Raw genomic sequence first — 14,901 nt, forward strand, 5'->3', positions numbered from 1 at the left:
GGGAAAACAAGACTCCCCATTTGATCACTGTTAATGTTGGTTTCTGGGGTGTTCAAACTGAAGAATAGAGGTGAACTGATTAATTTAAAACGGCATGTATCTTAAGAAACAAATTACATTTTTCCATAGCAAATACATTTTTTACTTTTCCATCAATTAAAATAAGTTTTGTAGCTTTTTTATTGAACCATATTTTGTAGGTGATTCAACATGCGTATTCATGCACAGCTCTATCATGACCTCAGATTAGATGATTTTAACCATAGGACCAAAAGTGGACAACCACACACACTGCAAAACATAATTCCTTGCATGTATATACACTCATAGCATCCCAAACATACATACATGTACATACACTCTCCAATATATTGAGGTTTACCCATAATATCCCATAGGTACAGGAATTCCCAGACTCAGATTTTTCTTTTTTTTTTTCATTAAACACTTTCTTAAAGCTTCAGTATTTTGTTATGCAATTTTCCTTTGTGGATTTTCTGGTATGAAGGCACATGCACTTCCAAAGTCACATCTTTAGAATCAAAGTTTCAGGCTATAGAGGATCAGACCAGCCACACACGAATAACTGCAAAATGCCTTGGTGGTTTGTTCACTAGTCTCCAGATTTACTCCAATTTGTGGTGCATTAAAACCCCAATGGCAAAATCCAGGCAAAAATAGCTGATATGGAAATAGCACAACTTAATTATTTTAGCCTACATGGAATTCCAGTTGCTACAATTCAAAGTTTAGTGAATAGCCTCTTTGGTTTTATGATCAGGGCGGACATTCTCCATATATATGACTGCAGTTTTAAAAGAACAATTTAAGCACTAAAACCACTGCAGCATAATGTGCTGGTTCAGGTGCAAAGAGCCTGTTCCTGCAGGCCAACAATCATAAACACTGCCTTTCATTTGCCATTAAGACCACCTCTAGTGGCTGTCACTCAGAAAACCACTAGAGGTGCTTCCTGGTATAGTCTTGCAATTCCACATAGAGATACATTTCTATGACTAGGAGATCATGACGGGACAGCACATGCACACTAGCCTCCCAATGCATCCATAAAAGAAAGCATTGGATTGGTTGAGATCATCTGTAATAATAATATCAGCCAAGAGAGGAGAGGCAGCCCCAGCATGACTGGTGGACTGGGTGACTAAAGGTAAATACAAAACAAACTATTTTACCTATTAATGAGTGGACAAAAAAATCTAAATTCTGTATATAGCAAACCACTCTAACATTAGGAATACATATTTATATTTCTAACATTGCAGTGTTAGATTAAGACCCCTAAGACACAGCTGCCCTCTTATTAGCAATATGAATTCAATTTTATGACTCATGGTCAATCACGTAGTGATCCCTGTTCTCATGGCATACTTACTTATCATTTCCTCAACACAACTCTTTTTCCTTTGTATTAAAAAGTGTGAAGGTCCCGCTGAGAGAGACTGAAATGTTTATTTAGCTTAAATTTCACAAAGCCTAATATTCACAACATAGCTGTCTACATTTGTTACAGACTATTATAATATTTATTTATTTCAGTTTTTGAATGTTTCTTTCAAATAATCTATCCCATAGAAACAATATTTACATTAGTCATTAAAATCGTGACTTTGGAAAAAGCCTCGTAGATGAAACACATTAAATGTGGATTCCGTTTTAGATTTTCATTAATTTTATTACCTTATCTTTATTTATGTTATTAAAGATAGCTAATTTTATATACATTATTTAGAGATGTTTTACCTGGCACCCAGCTTCCATAATATCCCATAATATGCGTGGTGGGAATCAAACCACCTGAGCTCTTTATGCCCAAAGAGGATCCATGCTCTGGAATTTGTAAGTAGGATACTTTTTTATTTGCCATATGTGGTGTTAATTCATATACTGTATCATTGGATTCTTTCTTCTTTAACATTTATTGCTGAGCCGTTACACAGGAGATACCTTTTGTGTCTCGCTGTACTGTTTCCTGTGACGTGCATTGTACTATCTGTGCAGTCTCTTCTAGAGCTTTTAGAAGTTCAAAATGGACTTGATGTGTTTTTGGCATATTAAAATATATATTTTTTAATTGTTATTACGTACTACCCTATTTTCTTTTTTACTGTTCATCTTTTTAAGCAAAGTATTATGGTTTATATGAAGACTCCTATCAATTATACATATCTATATTTGCATGTGTAATTACATATTGAATATGCTGTGCAATTTTGGGCATCTGTTCTGAAGAAGGATATTTGGCATTACAAAAAGTGCAGAGACGGGCTACAAAATCAATAAAATGGAATAGAACGTTTAAGTTATGAAGAAAGGTTATCAAATTTAAACCTCTTTATACCTCAGAGAGTATATGATAGCATAATACAAATATATCCGGGGCCCAAATAAACAATTGTTTGAAAATCTATTCACAAACAGGACTATTCACAGCACACAAGGTCCCAGTTTAGACAGGAAGAAAGGAGATTTACTTTAAGGCAAAATACAAAAAATTTTTACAGTATGAACAATAAGGATGTGGAATTCTCTGCCTGAAGATGTGGTTTTAGCAGAGTCAGTACAGATATCTAAACAGCAATTGGATAAATACTTGCAAAAACATAATAATTAAGGTTATAATTTTGAACATTGTGTGGTAATAGCTTCTTGATCCAAGGATAAACCTGACTGCCATTCTGGGGTCAAGAAGGATTTTTTTCATAGTTTGTTGCAACATTGGAAGTGCTTCAAACTGTTGTTTTTGCCTTCTTTTGGCTCAACAGCAAAAAATGATGTGAGAGAGGCTGAACTTGATGGACACCTGTCTCTTTTCAGCCTATGTAACTATGTAACGTAAGTGTTTTCTCAATATATCTTGCTGGTACCGTTATTAATGTTTACTCTTAGGCAATGTAACACTGGACAGTAGATCATAAGCATTTGTTTGATGGTTTCCTTGAACTATTTATTAGAACTCACAGGACTCACTATAGAGAAAAAATAACAATATTTGACAGGCTGTTAAAATCAGAATGCATTACGCAAAAAAAATTGCTTATACGTCAATTTATTGTAAATTCTCGCATTGCAGTTTGGTAATACCTGTTGTTGGTGGATACAATGTTTTTTTTCATTAACCAGCAATCCTCATCTTAATATATCTCAGACAGGATTTAAAAATAAAAAAAGAAAGAAATCACATACAGTAGTTTCTTTGGAATGCAAAACACAGTTTATCCCATGTGTACAGAGGGTTGAGGTGGAAGGGGTTAATATTTCCATAAAGAGCTAGAATAGATTTTTATTTATCAGTACATTTATACTATTCTGTGCCATATCATCAAAGCCTTTTCTGAGAAGGGGACAGAGGTTAGTCCCTGCAGGGTTGCATTCAAACTAGGTGATGGGGAACGGATGACCCTGACTTGCATGCACACAGATTTCTAAAATGAAATATGAAAATCTTTTTTTTCTTAAGAAAACAGCAAAAAACAAAAACAGTGCCATTTTATAAGCACTGTATGTCATACAGTCTGTGTTATAAGTCGATTTGCAATCCAACATCATGGTAACTATTTTTCTCGTTCTACAGACTCTGATTTCATCGGTCCCTAGACTGGCCAACCATGTAATTATACAAGGAGCAAAAAAAAAATAATCTTAAATTAAACATGTCTTAGCCACTGGGAACTTGTTGGAAATACAAAATGCAGGCTGATTATACAGTAACATCCTGGCAAGAATAAAAAATAATAAAAATGCAGACAGTATATCAAACAAAAAAATCCTATTTACATTGATGAGTAGGGGAGCCATGTATTTATTTATTTATAAAATATTTTACCAGGAAAGATACATAGAGATTTCTCTCGTTTTCAAGTATGTCCTGTATAAGTAAAAATGAAATAAGTTTGACTTCTGGACACATTTTAATTTAATAACTTCCGGTAAAACATATCTTCACAGATTAAAATAATAGATGCATAGATTAGTAGTTTTGCTTAAATAAATAACAATCTTAGATTTTTTAGGCAGTAGCAAATGATACAGTTAAAGGAACACTCTAATGTGTATCTGTATTCCTAACTTTACAGTTCCCTGGGGGCAGTTTAGTGGCCACCATTTATAGAGTGTAAATTACTTACCTTTTCTCCCTCAATGCACCTTTTCTCCCACAATGCACCAGTCTCTGCACTACTGTCCTGCTTACTTGGCTGAGATCATTGAGATCGATAATCTCAGCCAATCCAACGCTAAATGGGAGGCCATGCACAGCAACATTCAGAACTAAGTCATATCAGATGGTCTCAGAGAGAAATAGCAGTATTTGGAGGAAGCACCTCTAGTGGCTGTCTGAAGAAGGCAATTAAATACTACAAGGTAAACATTGCCGAATGCAGAATGGCAATTTTTTTCACTTTCCGGATTCAAACAGGGGTGAGAGCACCCAGACCACTTAAATGAGATGAAGTGTTGTGAGTGCCTATAGTGTCTTTTTAAATCACCCAGTTATCAGTTGAGTGACAGGAGACAGGACAATAGTCAATCAGTCAATATCAGAGGACTCTACTGTGACAACATCAATAAGCGTCTAGTTTCTACCCTCTCCAAAAGATTCCTCAGTACTGAGCCCTCATCTTATTGCCTAATTAGGGGCGAGTGAATTAAGTTGAGGGAGGTGACTTCTGCGATGTCTCACTTTGATGCTACCTATTTAGACAGCAGCTGTTAATTAACCACAATTAAAATCCATAAAGAGACAATAGGCCAAATGCACGTGAAACAGTTATTCAATAACTTGTGGTGCTCTATGTTTTTATTGCAAAAAGCAACCATATATTTAGTGATTAATGTAAATGCTGTTAATGTACTTTTTGGACTTTTTACTACTGGTACAATTTTGAGACTGGGCAAAAACTCAAGTACACATGTGAAATCTTTAGACTGTAGCTTGTGAAAAATATGGAAATTATGTTACCATCAATCTCTTCTTCGTGGAAGTCCTTTGAGAATATTTTTTATTCCACAGATTATTATTTTTTTCATATAAAGAGTGAAAACAAGTTATTTTAGAAAATAACATGGCATAACAAAAAAACAAAAACATATCAATTTGCTTTTCAGATGAAATGCTAAACTTAATTTGTTAGCAGATAAAGACAGAAAGGGGTTGTTACTATGTACATCGATGTGGCCAGATTTTATAAAATATGTTCCTTTTTGAGCAGGAAAAGTAAATGAATGCTACCATCTTGGATTTTTTACCTTATCTGTTATTATATTGCGCAAATAGACCCAAACTCGCTGTCTTTTTTATCCCTTCTTTTGCAGTGGTACATAGGATTCACAGGGGGCACTTATTATTCCATGGTCAGATTTAACCAATCACTTCGTGTTCTGCTCCTCCCCTAACTTATGCAGATGGTTGGGGACGTTAAAATGCAGGTTTTCCTAGAAGACCATAGTAATAAGTGGAACATTAGGAACAGTTATACCCTTATCTTTCTCCTAATTCTAAAGTGGGTGTGAGGGTTAATAATGCTGAGTTGACTGGTCTAATCCCCAGAGCCCTAAAATGTTACATCCCCTCCCAAAGAAGTACGTTGTCAGTGGGTGCTATAGTGTAATGTGACGAATTATTTCTATATTCTAAAACGTATAGAACTGAGTTATGAAAATCACAGCACAGTTATTTTATCTGTCACGGTTGGAACGATAATCCCAAGGGACTTTTCTTACTTAAATCATAACATATTTTACATGGAAACAGCTGTAAAAAGTGTACAGGCAAAATTACTTAAACCTAGAGGGAGTTATTATCCCAGCTTGCAAATAAAAAAATAAAAATAAAAAAAATACTGAGATGGGAAACTGAGATGTGGAAAATTCTAAGCAAAACGAAGTGCAGTGGTGATTTCAAAACCACATAGCGGACCAAAGAATGTATGGAATCCTTCTTACTGTACAATGGATAACACGACCAGATTAACACGTTGTCAGAATACATCTTACTAACTCTAAACTAATACTATTAATGGCCATGATCTGGAATGCAAATTTTGTTCACTTAATAATTGTGACATGCAGTGATACAGCTATGGGCATATACATATACATAGTGTCGCTAACCATCACTAACAATATATACATAAACACAAAAAGAATTCAGTGCTAGTAATCACAAAATTAGTCAAGGTAGGCAGCAACCCAAATGAAGGAAAACCCCTCGGGTCCTTCGGTGGATAGATACAAAAAGATATGGAAGGGCTGCGCCAAATAAGGGTAGATAGTCCAGTAAAGTATTGATAGGGTGCCAATAGATTGTCTAGGATACTTGATAGAGTTCCTCTGTGGATGTGTCTAGTGTAGACCGTTCCGTATATGTAAATACAAGAGAGGTAGAGGCGACTAATGGTATAGTATGAAAGTTCAGGGTGTGATAGGTAACAAAATGTAGAGAACTCACATTCAAGAGAGCTATGGCCAGCTCTGGTGTGTATTGCGTACAGCGTTATAATCCCCGATTATAGGATATGTAGGGAGGGCGTCTCCGTCAACACCGTCTGGTAGTCCAGAACTCGGAAAAGAAAGACAGAAAGCGACAATAGTGCTCTCAATTTTGATGTGGTTCAGTGTGCAGATAAGAAGAGGTAAAAAACTCACATTTGAGGGAGCTATGGCCAGCTCTGGTGTGGATAGCGTACAGCGGTATAATCCCCGCTTATAGGATTTGTAGCGGCGATACGTCCGTCAGCACCGTCTGGTGATCCAAGGCTCCAATATAGAAAAATAAAAAGCAGCAATAGTGCTCTCAATTGTGATAGGTTAAGAGAGTAGTAGAGGAAATAAAATAATACTTACAAAGATAGAGCAGAGGTACTGCTCTATGGATAGGCACTGGTGGTATGATCCCCACCTAGGATTTCTTGGAGTACTGGAACTTTAAAATTGCCAGTGGAAGTAAAAGTAACCAGGAAAGGTTAAAATGCCAGGAATAGGTAAAAAAAAAGTTTAAAGTGCATAGAGAGTGCAATAAAAAGAGGATTGGTACAATAAAGTAGCCAAAAAACTTTTATTGATCTAAAATACAGAATCAATATATACATGTATTCCATATTTCGTACATACATTCTATGTATAATGAGTGCAAACATCCAATATACACCGCCTCTAGGACATTACACTATATTAGTCTTGTGCATTTGGTTTCAAATACATTTTAAATTCATCAAAATTTTGGATCATTGGTGTTACTTCCACCAAATTCCGAAACAATTCTGAAACTTTATATGGACGAATCACGAAACAAAAGAGACAGGCAATGGACAAACAGTTTTGTTTGATTTGTGATTTGGAGTTCTGTCCGTGGCGCCAAAAAAAAGAAATGATTGATTGATAAAAAGATGATTGATGGTTAGGGAACAGCTACTAAATGTTGATTCTATTCGCAAGAAAAGTGACCAGTAAAGGGGAAAAAGGAGAAGAAGAAAAAAAATCTGTATTTATATATTATATATTTAATAAATATACAATATGCAAACATATCAATTTAGATTTCCCACAGCTTCTTATCCTTTTCTCTCTATTGGTTATTTGTTCTTACTTGATCTCTGAACCAAATTACATGAAAAAGTGTCCATCAGTGTACTGCATAATATATCCATAATATTTACTGATTTTCACAGATTTTCCACCATATGAATTCAACCAAATCGTTCTGTGAACCAGAATCTGGTCTGTGATTCAGCTCGACTGCATGATGTCAGGCTGCTTAGAATTCCGACACTCTTAATAATGAAAAAAAAACTTTGGTGACACAGTGGTTAAGTTATGTGGTAGCTGGACAGTGCTTGCTAGCCAGCTGTCACATTGAAAAGAAACAATAATAAAAATAAAGCATATAGGGATCAATATGACTCCCTTAATACTATAATGCCATGGGTAGGGACATGTCTACTAAACAGTGAGCGGCAACTCGTTGTTAATAATATCAGCAACTGGGATGCTATTCCTGCCCATTCATTAGACAGCTATCCCAATATTCAACTATCGGGTGGGGCACCTGTCACTGATTCCATACCCCTGACCCCAGTCATGGCCTGCTGGTTAAAGCACTATTGTAACAGGATATTGGGGGCAAAGGCAGAACTACTGTTATTATGGGCAGTGGAGTGTCTCTTTAAATATTTATCTTTTTTTTCCCTCTGCTGCAGGTACCAAAAATGGAACAGTCACCATGGAGACTCATAGAATGGTCTTCCTGCTTGCCCCACTTTTGGATTGTTGACCCAGAATTGGCCTGTATACATAACCCAAACAGTGTAAATTTGCAATAAAAGAAAACATATTTCTCCACAGAAGGATAAACTCATTTTTTATTCTGTTTATATTGAGAAAAGAGTGTGGTTTATTTTGGTCTGGGAAGTTTACAATCCATCTGGCTGCTATTTAACTTATTTGTTTGCTTTCTCACAGCAAATTGGTGTTCTGTGTAAATTCACAGACCAAATATTTACATCAAGATTTTCTGTTTTCATATAACAATATCTATGTGACAAGTACATGTTTTCTAAAGCAAGACCCTTGTCCATCTTCACATTGAGCAGTAATGCTAGACATTCGTTTCGTAAAAGTTTCCAGTAATGTTCCGTTTGTTTTCTTACATTGCTGAGAGCAAGATGGATAGTCAGCAAACATGTAAAGATTTTGAATAAACACATTGTGTATAAACTCATTTACTCAGCACTCTAACTTTTTATTAACAGATCATTAATTTTGGCTGAGGTTTTGAATGCACGCAATTCTAATTGCATAATGTGTCTTCAACAAACAAGAATACATGAAGCTATAAAAATGTGAGCACAGAACAGAATATTTAAAATGTATGTGTTTGGACTTCTGTATCTTTAATGGCCTATTTTCTTAAGAGGGAGTAAGGGAGCATACAGGGGTAGGCAACCTTTGGCACTCCAGATGTTGTGGACTATATCTCCCCTGATGGTTTGCCAGCATTGTGTCTGTAAGAGCATGATGGGAGATGGGCTGCCGAAGATCGCCTACCCCTCCCTATAAGCGTACCAACAATAGGTGAAGTTATGAGCAATGCAAACTTTGCAACAATGTAGGAGAGATAATATGTACCCGAGAACTCTTCAAACTCCAAATTTGCCCTGCAAGTCGTCTACCTTAAAAGCAAGCCCTTCGTGGCCCACGTTTGTTCCTTTTTAGCCAAGGCTACCTTAGCCTGCCCATACAGACTTTGTTGCATAGTAGACTTTTGCATTCGGTTTCAGCTGTAGCTCAGTAGCAGCCCAAACAAATATGTTTGTTCCTGCGCCCCAGCCAACTGTTGCCAGTTCCTCCCTGACCCCAAGGCGTACAAGAAAACAAGATAATTTTTCAATATATCCTAAATTTATATTTCTTGTTGTTTGTTATTAAATTGGAGATGTGGTATCTACACAGGACAAGCTTCGGGAGAGAGAACAACAAATTAGATTTATCACTTTTTTGAAAATTTGGAAGTATCCACTTTCCTGCATATGAGACGTGTTTCTTTTAACTATCTTTAGTAATTTTAAGCTTTTCTGATTTTTTTTTTTTTTTCAATTGTATCCTAGATACCAGCTCCTGGTATATGACTGAATATTGACTTTGTATTTTGTTTTGGTTTTTTTTATGATTAAATTGTTGCTCTGAGAAAATCAATATTTTGAATAAACATTTCAATCGATTGATCATTAGAAGAAGCAGGTTGTCATTGATATTGCATAAAATATTGGCTATATTCTGTGTTTAATATTACTGAATATTTTAATACCCCAGGTGATCAAATGATAATCATTAATATACTTGAATAAAATGACATACATGACTTAATCTCATTTTCCATTTTTTATCGTATGTTTATTTACATGACGTCTTGCTTTTGTATATATTTTTAAATTAAAAGTGATCAAGCTACCCCAAACCTACTCAGATTTTTGTTACTTAGTGTTCTGTCATAAAGAAAATTGTTTGCATCATCCTGCTTCACAAAATCATCACTGACTGTACTTATTATTTTCTGTTCATTGCTATGCGTGATCATCTGTCTCAACATTGTGAGGGGCATTGCATGTTTAAGCAAAAATGAATGGGTTTGTGCAAAGAATACATAGGACTGGAGGGAGCGTTTAAAACGTCTCCATATGCCTGCATAAATAATCAGGCCTCCAAGGAGTCCTCCTTCTCCAGGCATCCCTTGAAGGAGAGCATTCATTAAACAGTATATGATGAGGTAAATTGCCATGGGAGTCAAGGAGGCACATTTTCATATTTAACTATTTTTTTAATCCTCTTCTTAATACCATAACTCACTGTTTAATAAATAAACCCTTATGTTTTATGACCATTCAAATAATGCGTGCAGAGCATGATTGTTTTAGAATTAATACAAATATTTTGTCGGAGAATCTCAGGATATTTATTGCCGGGGAGGAAGCCTTCATAAAAAGTCAACCTCATTTGGCTTTGATCCATGCAGGACTCATGTTATTTTGCTGTTTGGACAAAGAACGGCCAAGCTATATAACCCTCCTCCATCATCAAACTCAATGTGTGGGGGGGTAACTATGTAGCGCGTGACCCTCATCTTTATCCGCCTGTTTGTAAATAAATCGGTAAGAGGACTAACATGACATGTGTATACTTGCGTGGATAAGTTGCAAATCCCTGCCCTTCACTGATTGTGTCACCAGTAGGGATTTACATCTGAATGGTTGCAAATTTTGGGCTATTCAGTCATTGCTTACCCCATGAGATGCAATGGTGGTTTTCATTCCATTAGAGATGTGATGGTTATGTTTTAATAATATAGCATAGGGGACTTGCCTCTAGTCCCCATAAACCCGATCCCACCTAGGACCAGCAGTTGGAGCTTAATAAAGTATTTTTAAAAAGTAAGATTAAATACTGTTTCATCAAAAGTGATACATCCTATGAGATTGATAGATAGATCTAAATCATAGGTTAATGATCATGTGATATGATAATGTTATTGCCGTTCATGCAGTAAATATTACATTAAGATTTTTTACATTCAGTACCCCTCCCGAGATTGGGTTCTGGATCCGCCCCTGGTGCAATGTCTGGGTGACTGGCAGGATGGCGTTTCTCATCCTGCCAGTCAATCTATGTAGTGTGGCCAAGCTGGATAGAAGAAACAGAATATCCTCTACCGTGGTCTGCTCTGCCACACCATTTGGATGAGGGAAGGGGGGTAAGACACAAAGAGGGGCAGGGGATGGGAAATGAGACACATGGAGGGGCTGCAAGGGGAATGAGACACGTAAAGGGGATAAAAGGTGTATGAGATACAAGTATGGGTTAGGGGGTGGGACAAATGGAGGGACTGAGAGGAGAAAGAGAAAAACAGAGGGGTAAAGGAAGGGGATCAAGTGAAACACAAGGAGGTGGGGGCAGAAACATAGAGGGGATGGGGAAGAAAACAATGACACAGAAAGGGTCTGCAAAGGGAATAATGACACACAGAGGGACTGGGGAGGGGACAGGGATACACAGAGGAGATGGGTAAGGGGGCTATGTAAGGGGACAATGACACACAGTGGAGCTGGAGAAGAGGACAATGACACACAGAGGAGCTAGATAAGGGATTAAGAGACACACAGAGAAGCTGGAGAAGGGGATCAAGAGACACACAGAGGAGCTGGAGAAGGGGACAATGACACACAGAGGAGCTGGAGAAGGGGACAATGACACAGAGGAGCTGGGGAAGGGAACAATGGCACACAGAAGAGCTGGAGAAGAAGACAATGACTCAGCAGGCTGGGAAGGGAATAAAGCCACAGATGAGCTGGAGAAGTAGACAATGACACAGAGGAGTTGAAGAAGGGGACAATGACACAGAGGGACTAGGAAGAGAATCAAGAGACATACAGAGGGTCTGGAGATGCGATAAGGACACACACAAGGGCTGGGAAGGGGACAGGGACACACAATGGCTGGGAAGGAGACAATGACACTCACTGAGGGTCTTGGGAAGGTGACAATGACACACAAAAGGGCTGGGGGAAGTAAGAGACATAAGAGACTGTAGAGAAGTAAGAGACAAACAGAGGGGTTGGGAGAAAGTAAGACACACAAAGTGCAAAGTAATAGACACACAAGGGGGGTGTAAGACACAAAGGGTAAAATGGAGAATAAAGTAAACTAAGGGGGGTAGATATACTAATAGGGGTAAGACATTCAAAAGACAGGATAAGAAACAAAATGGGGCTAAGAGAAGCACAGGTACAAATGTTTTTTTTGTTTTTTAACAGACTCTCTAATGGATGCTGAGATGGCCTATGTTAGAGGGCCCACCCTCCATGGCCCCTTTTATTATTATTATTATTATTATTATTATTATTATTATTATTAGCATTTATAAGGTGTGGGAAGTGTTATGCATGCAATCTGGTACTGTGGGTTCTTTCTGGTGCTGTAGCTAGTGCTGTGTCTCCTAGTACTGTGGCAACTGCTGTGCACACTACCTAGTGCTGTGGCAGTAACTTTGTGTGCAGTCTGGTGCTGTGGTGCTGTGATGTGAAAAGTGATGTGGGTGCAATCTGGTGTTATAGCTGGTGCTGTGCATGCCACCTATTGCTGTGACCAAGTGTAACACCAAATGCAGATTTTACATTTTAATTGTTATAATTCAGTGATAGTGCCTTGATCATGGGCGTTTAACTAATGGGGTGCATTGAATAGTGTTAACATTAAAACAGATTAGAAATTGCAATACTTAAATCAGACAATGGCAACGTGATTCTTTTATTAAGATTTTGCATCAGGTTTCTCAACCCTCTGCGTTATGCAATAATTACTATGACACTGCCAAAAAGGGGCCAAGCATGGATGGCATTACAATTATTCCTGTGGACGCCCATGTATAGATGGTTAGATAGATAAATGAGAGATAGTTTATTTGGTGACAACATTCAGATTAATTTCATTCCAATCTGAGTGCTCAATATTTTGCTAGTCACTAAAAAAGTTTTTGTAAATCATTTTCAGATTATCCGTGACAACATAAGGATCTTCATCGTACAGTTATTTGAGGCATACCGTTTACTTAAAATGTCTTTAAAACCTATTTACAAACCCATATTTGTTTTTCCTACTATATAAACTTGCTGACAGCTATAAGACAAATGAATAGTCTGCAGATTCCACATTACCAGAAAACACAACGCACTATCAACTGGTGACAGAAGGCAGGGTTTTGTTACAGTTAAATATTTAGCTCTTTAAAATCATTTAAGGAATAGATTATCTTAAGGAACGTCACTGTTATGATTCAAACTGCTAAGGAAACTTAAACAATAGAATGTATCAAGAGGAACAAATTCAAAGACTAAAAGCATGCTGGTAAATGTCAAATCAACCTATCCTTAACCCCTGTAGTGTTTGGGGGAAACACTGAAAAGCACTAAAAAGGTTAAATGTCTGTTGTTTCCACTTGCTCATTGTGTCGCCTCTAGTGGATTTGTCCATTTTACATCCAATGAACAAAAGCATAAGTAATAGTTATATTTTGTGACTATAAATTATATTTTAAAAACTATATAAAATATATTTCAAATAAAATATTTGCAAGGTGAACATGCACATAAAGTATGTAACAGTAAATACTAAAATAGATGCATGGTGCTACCCTGAAGAAACTCATTCGAAAGACAAAGAACAAATATCAATAGACAAAAGGATGCACACCAAAAACTATTGCTTTAACCCCTTATGGACACATGACATGTGTGACATGTCATGATTCCCTTTTATTCCAGAAGTTTGGTCCTTAAGGGGTTAAAGAATAGTCTTTATTGCTTAACCACTACATACACAAACACTATACATACACAAACATTATACAGACATAGTAAAAGAAAAGAGACAATAGCTTAAACAAAAACATAAATGTCCATAACTTATAATAAGCCTACCGTAGCCTTTGTCACTTTATTGTTACAGTGCTTTATATCAAGCTTTTGCACTCAATCAGCGGCAACAAATGAAAGGACCCATATGTTTGGCAAGACTCTAAGACCTTGACAATTGTCTAAACTACACTGAGACTTTAAACTTTAAGGTTTAGAAGAGAAAACGGGAAACTTGAAAATATATAAATAAATAAAACCAGAGCTCAAACTTCCCAGATATGGACTGTAAAAATGAAAGATGTCAAAATTAAAAAATACATAAACAATGCAAAAAAAACAAAAAAGTGGGGGGCGGAGCCTGACCGTTCAGGAAGATGGCAGCATAATTCTATAGCTCCCTCTTCCCAGCATATTGAATCCGCCGACATCCGCACGCACGGCCACTCAAACTTCCCCAGAGAACCCTCAACACCCACCTTGCTCAGCCAGCAACAACCCAGACCAATGGGAGGCGGCAAACAGAAGAAGGAACAGATGCCTTCGGTCGCCACGATGTTCCGCCCGCAACAAGAACAACGGCGGCCATCTTGCCGCCAACAAGTGGAGGACAACGGCACAGACTCGGACGACAATGAATATGCCAGAACCTCAGATGCCCCACTGACTCTGCACGACATGCAAAAGATGCTAAAGGAGGCCACAGCAGATATCAAGTTCCACATGGCGACAGTGCTGGACAAAAGGCTTTCAGGTATGAGAGAAGACATTGAGGCCCTGACAAACAAATCCCATCACACAGAGACATGCATCAAAGATCTCACTGCCACCACCCAAGCACACTCCCAAGACATCGCCTACCTGCATGCTAAAATAGAAACCATGGAGGAAAGCTTGGAAGATTTAAACAACAGATCCCAAAGAAATAATATTCGGATATGGGGCCTACCCGAAACAGTCACAGCATACGGCCTGCACACCACAC

The 14,901-nt window shown here is 37.4% G+C and overlaps 1 protein-coding gene across 1 annotated transcript in view; it reads right to left on the bottom strand.

The window, feature by feature from the left end:
- ADGRA1 (adhesion G protein-coupled receptor A1) overlaps positions 1-14,901 on the bottom strand; it is a 583,487-nt gene that overhangs the window by 462,365 nt on the left and 106,221 nt on the right. The window lies entirely within an intron of this gene.

This window comes from Pelobates fuscus, chromosome 10 (assembly GCF_036172605.1).
Source record: "Pelobates fuscus isolate aPelFus1 chromosome 10, aPelFus1.pri, whole genome shotgun sequence".
Lineage (NCBI taxonomy): Eukaryota > Metazoa > Chordata > Amphibia > Anura > Pelobatidae > Pelobates > Pelobates fuscus.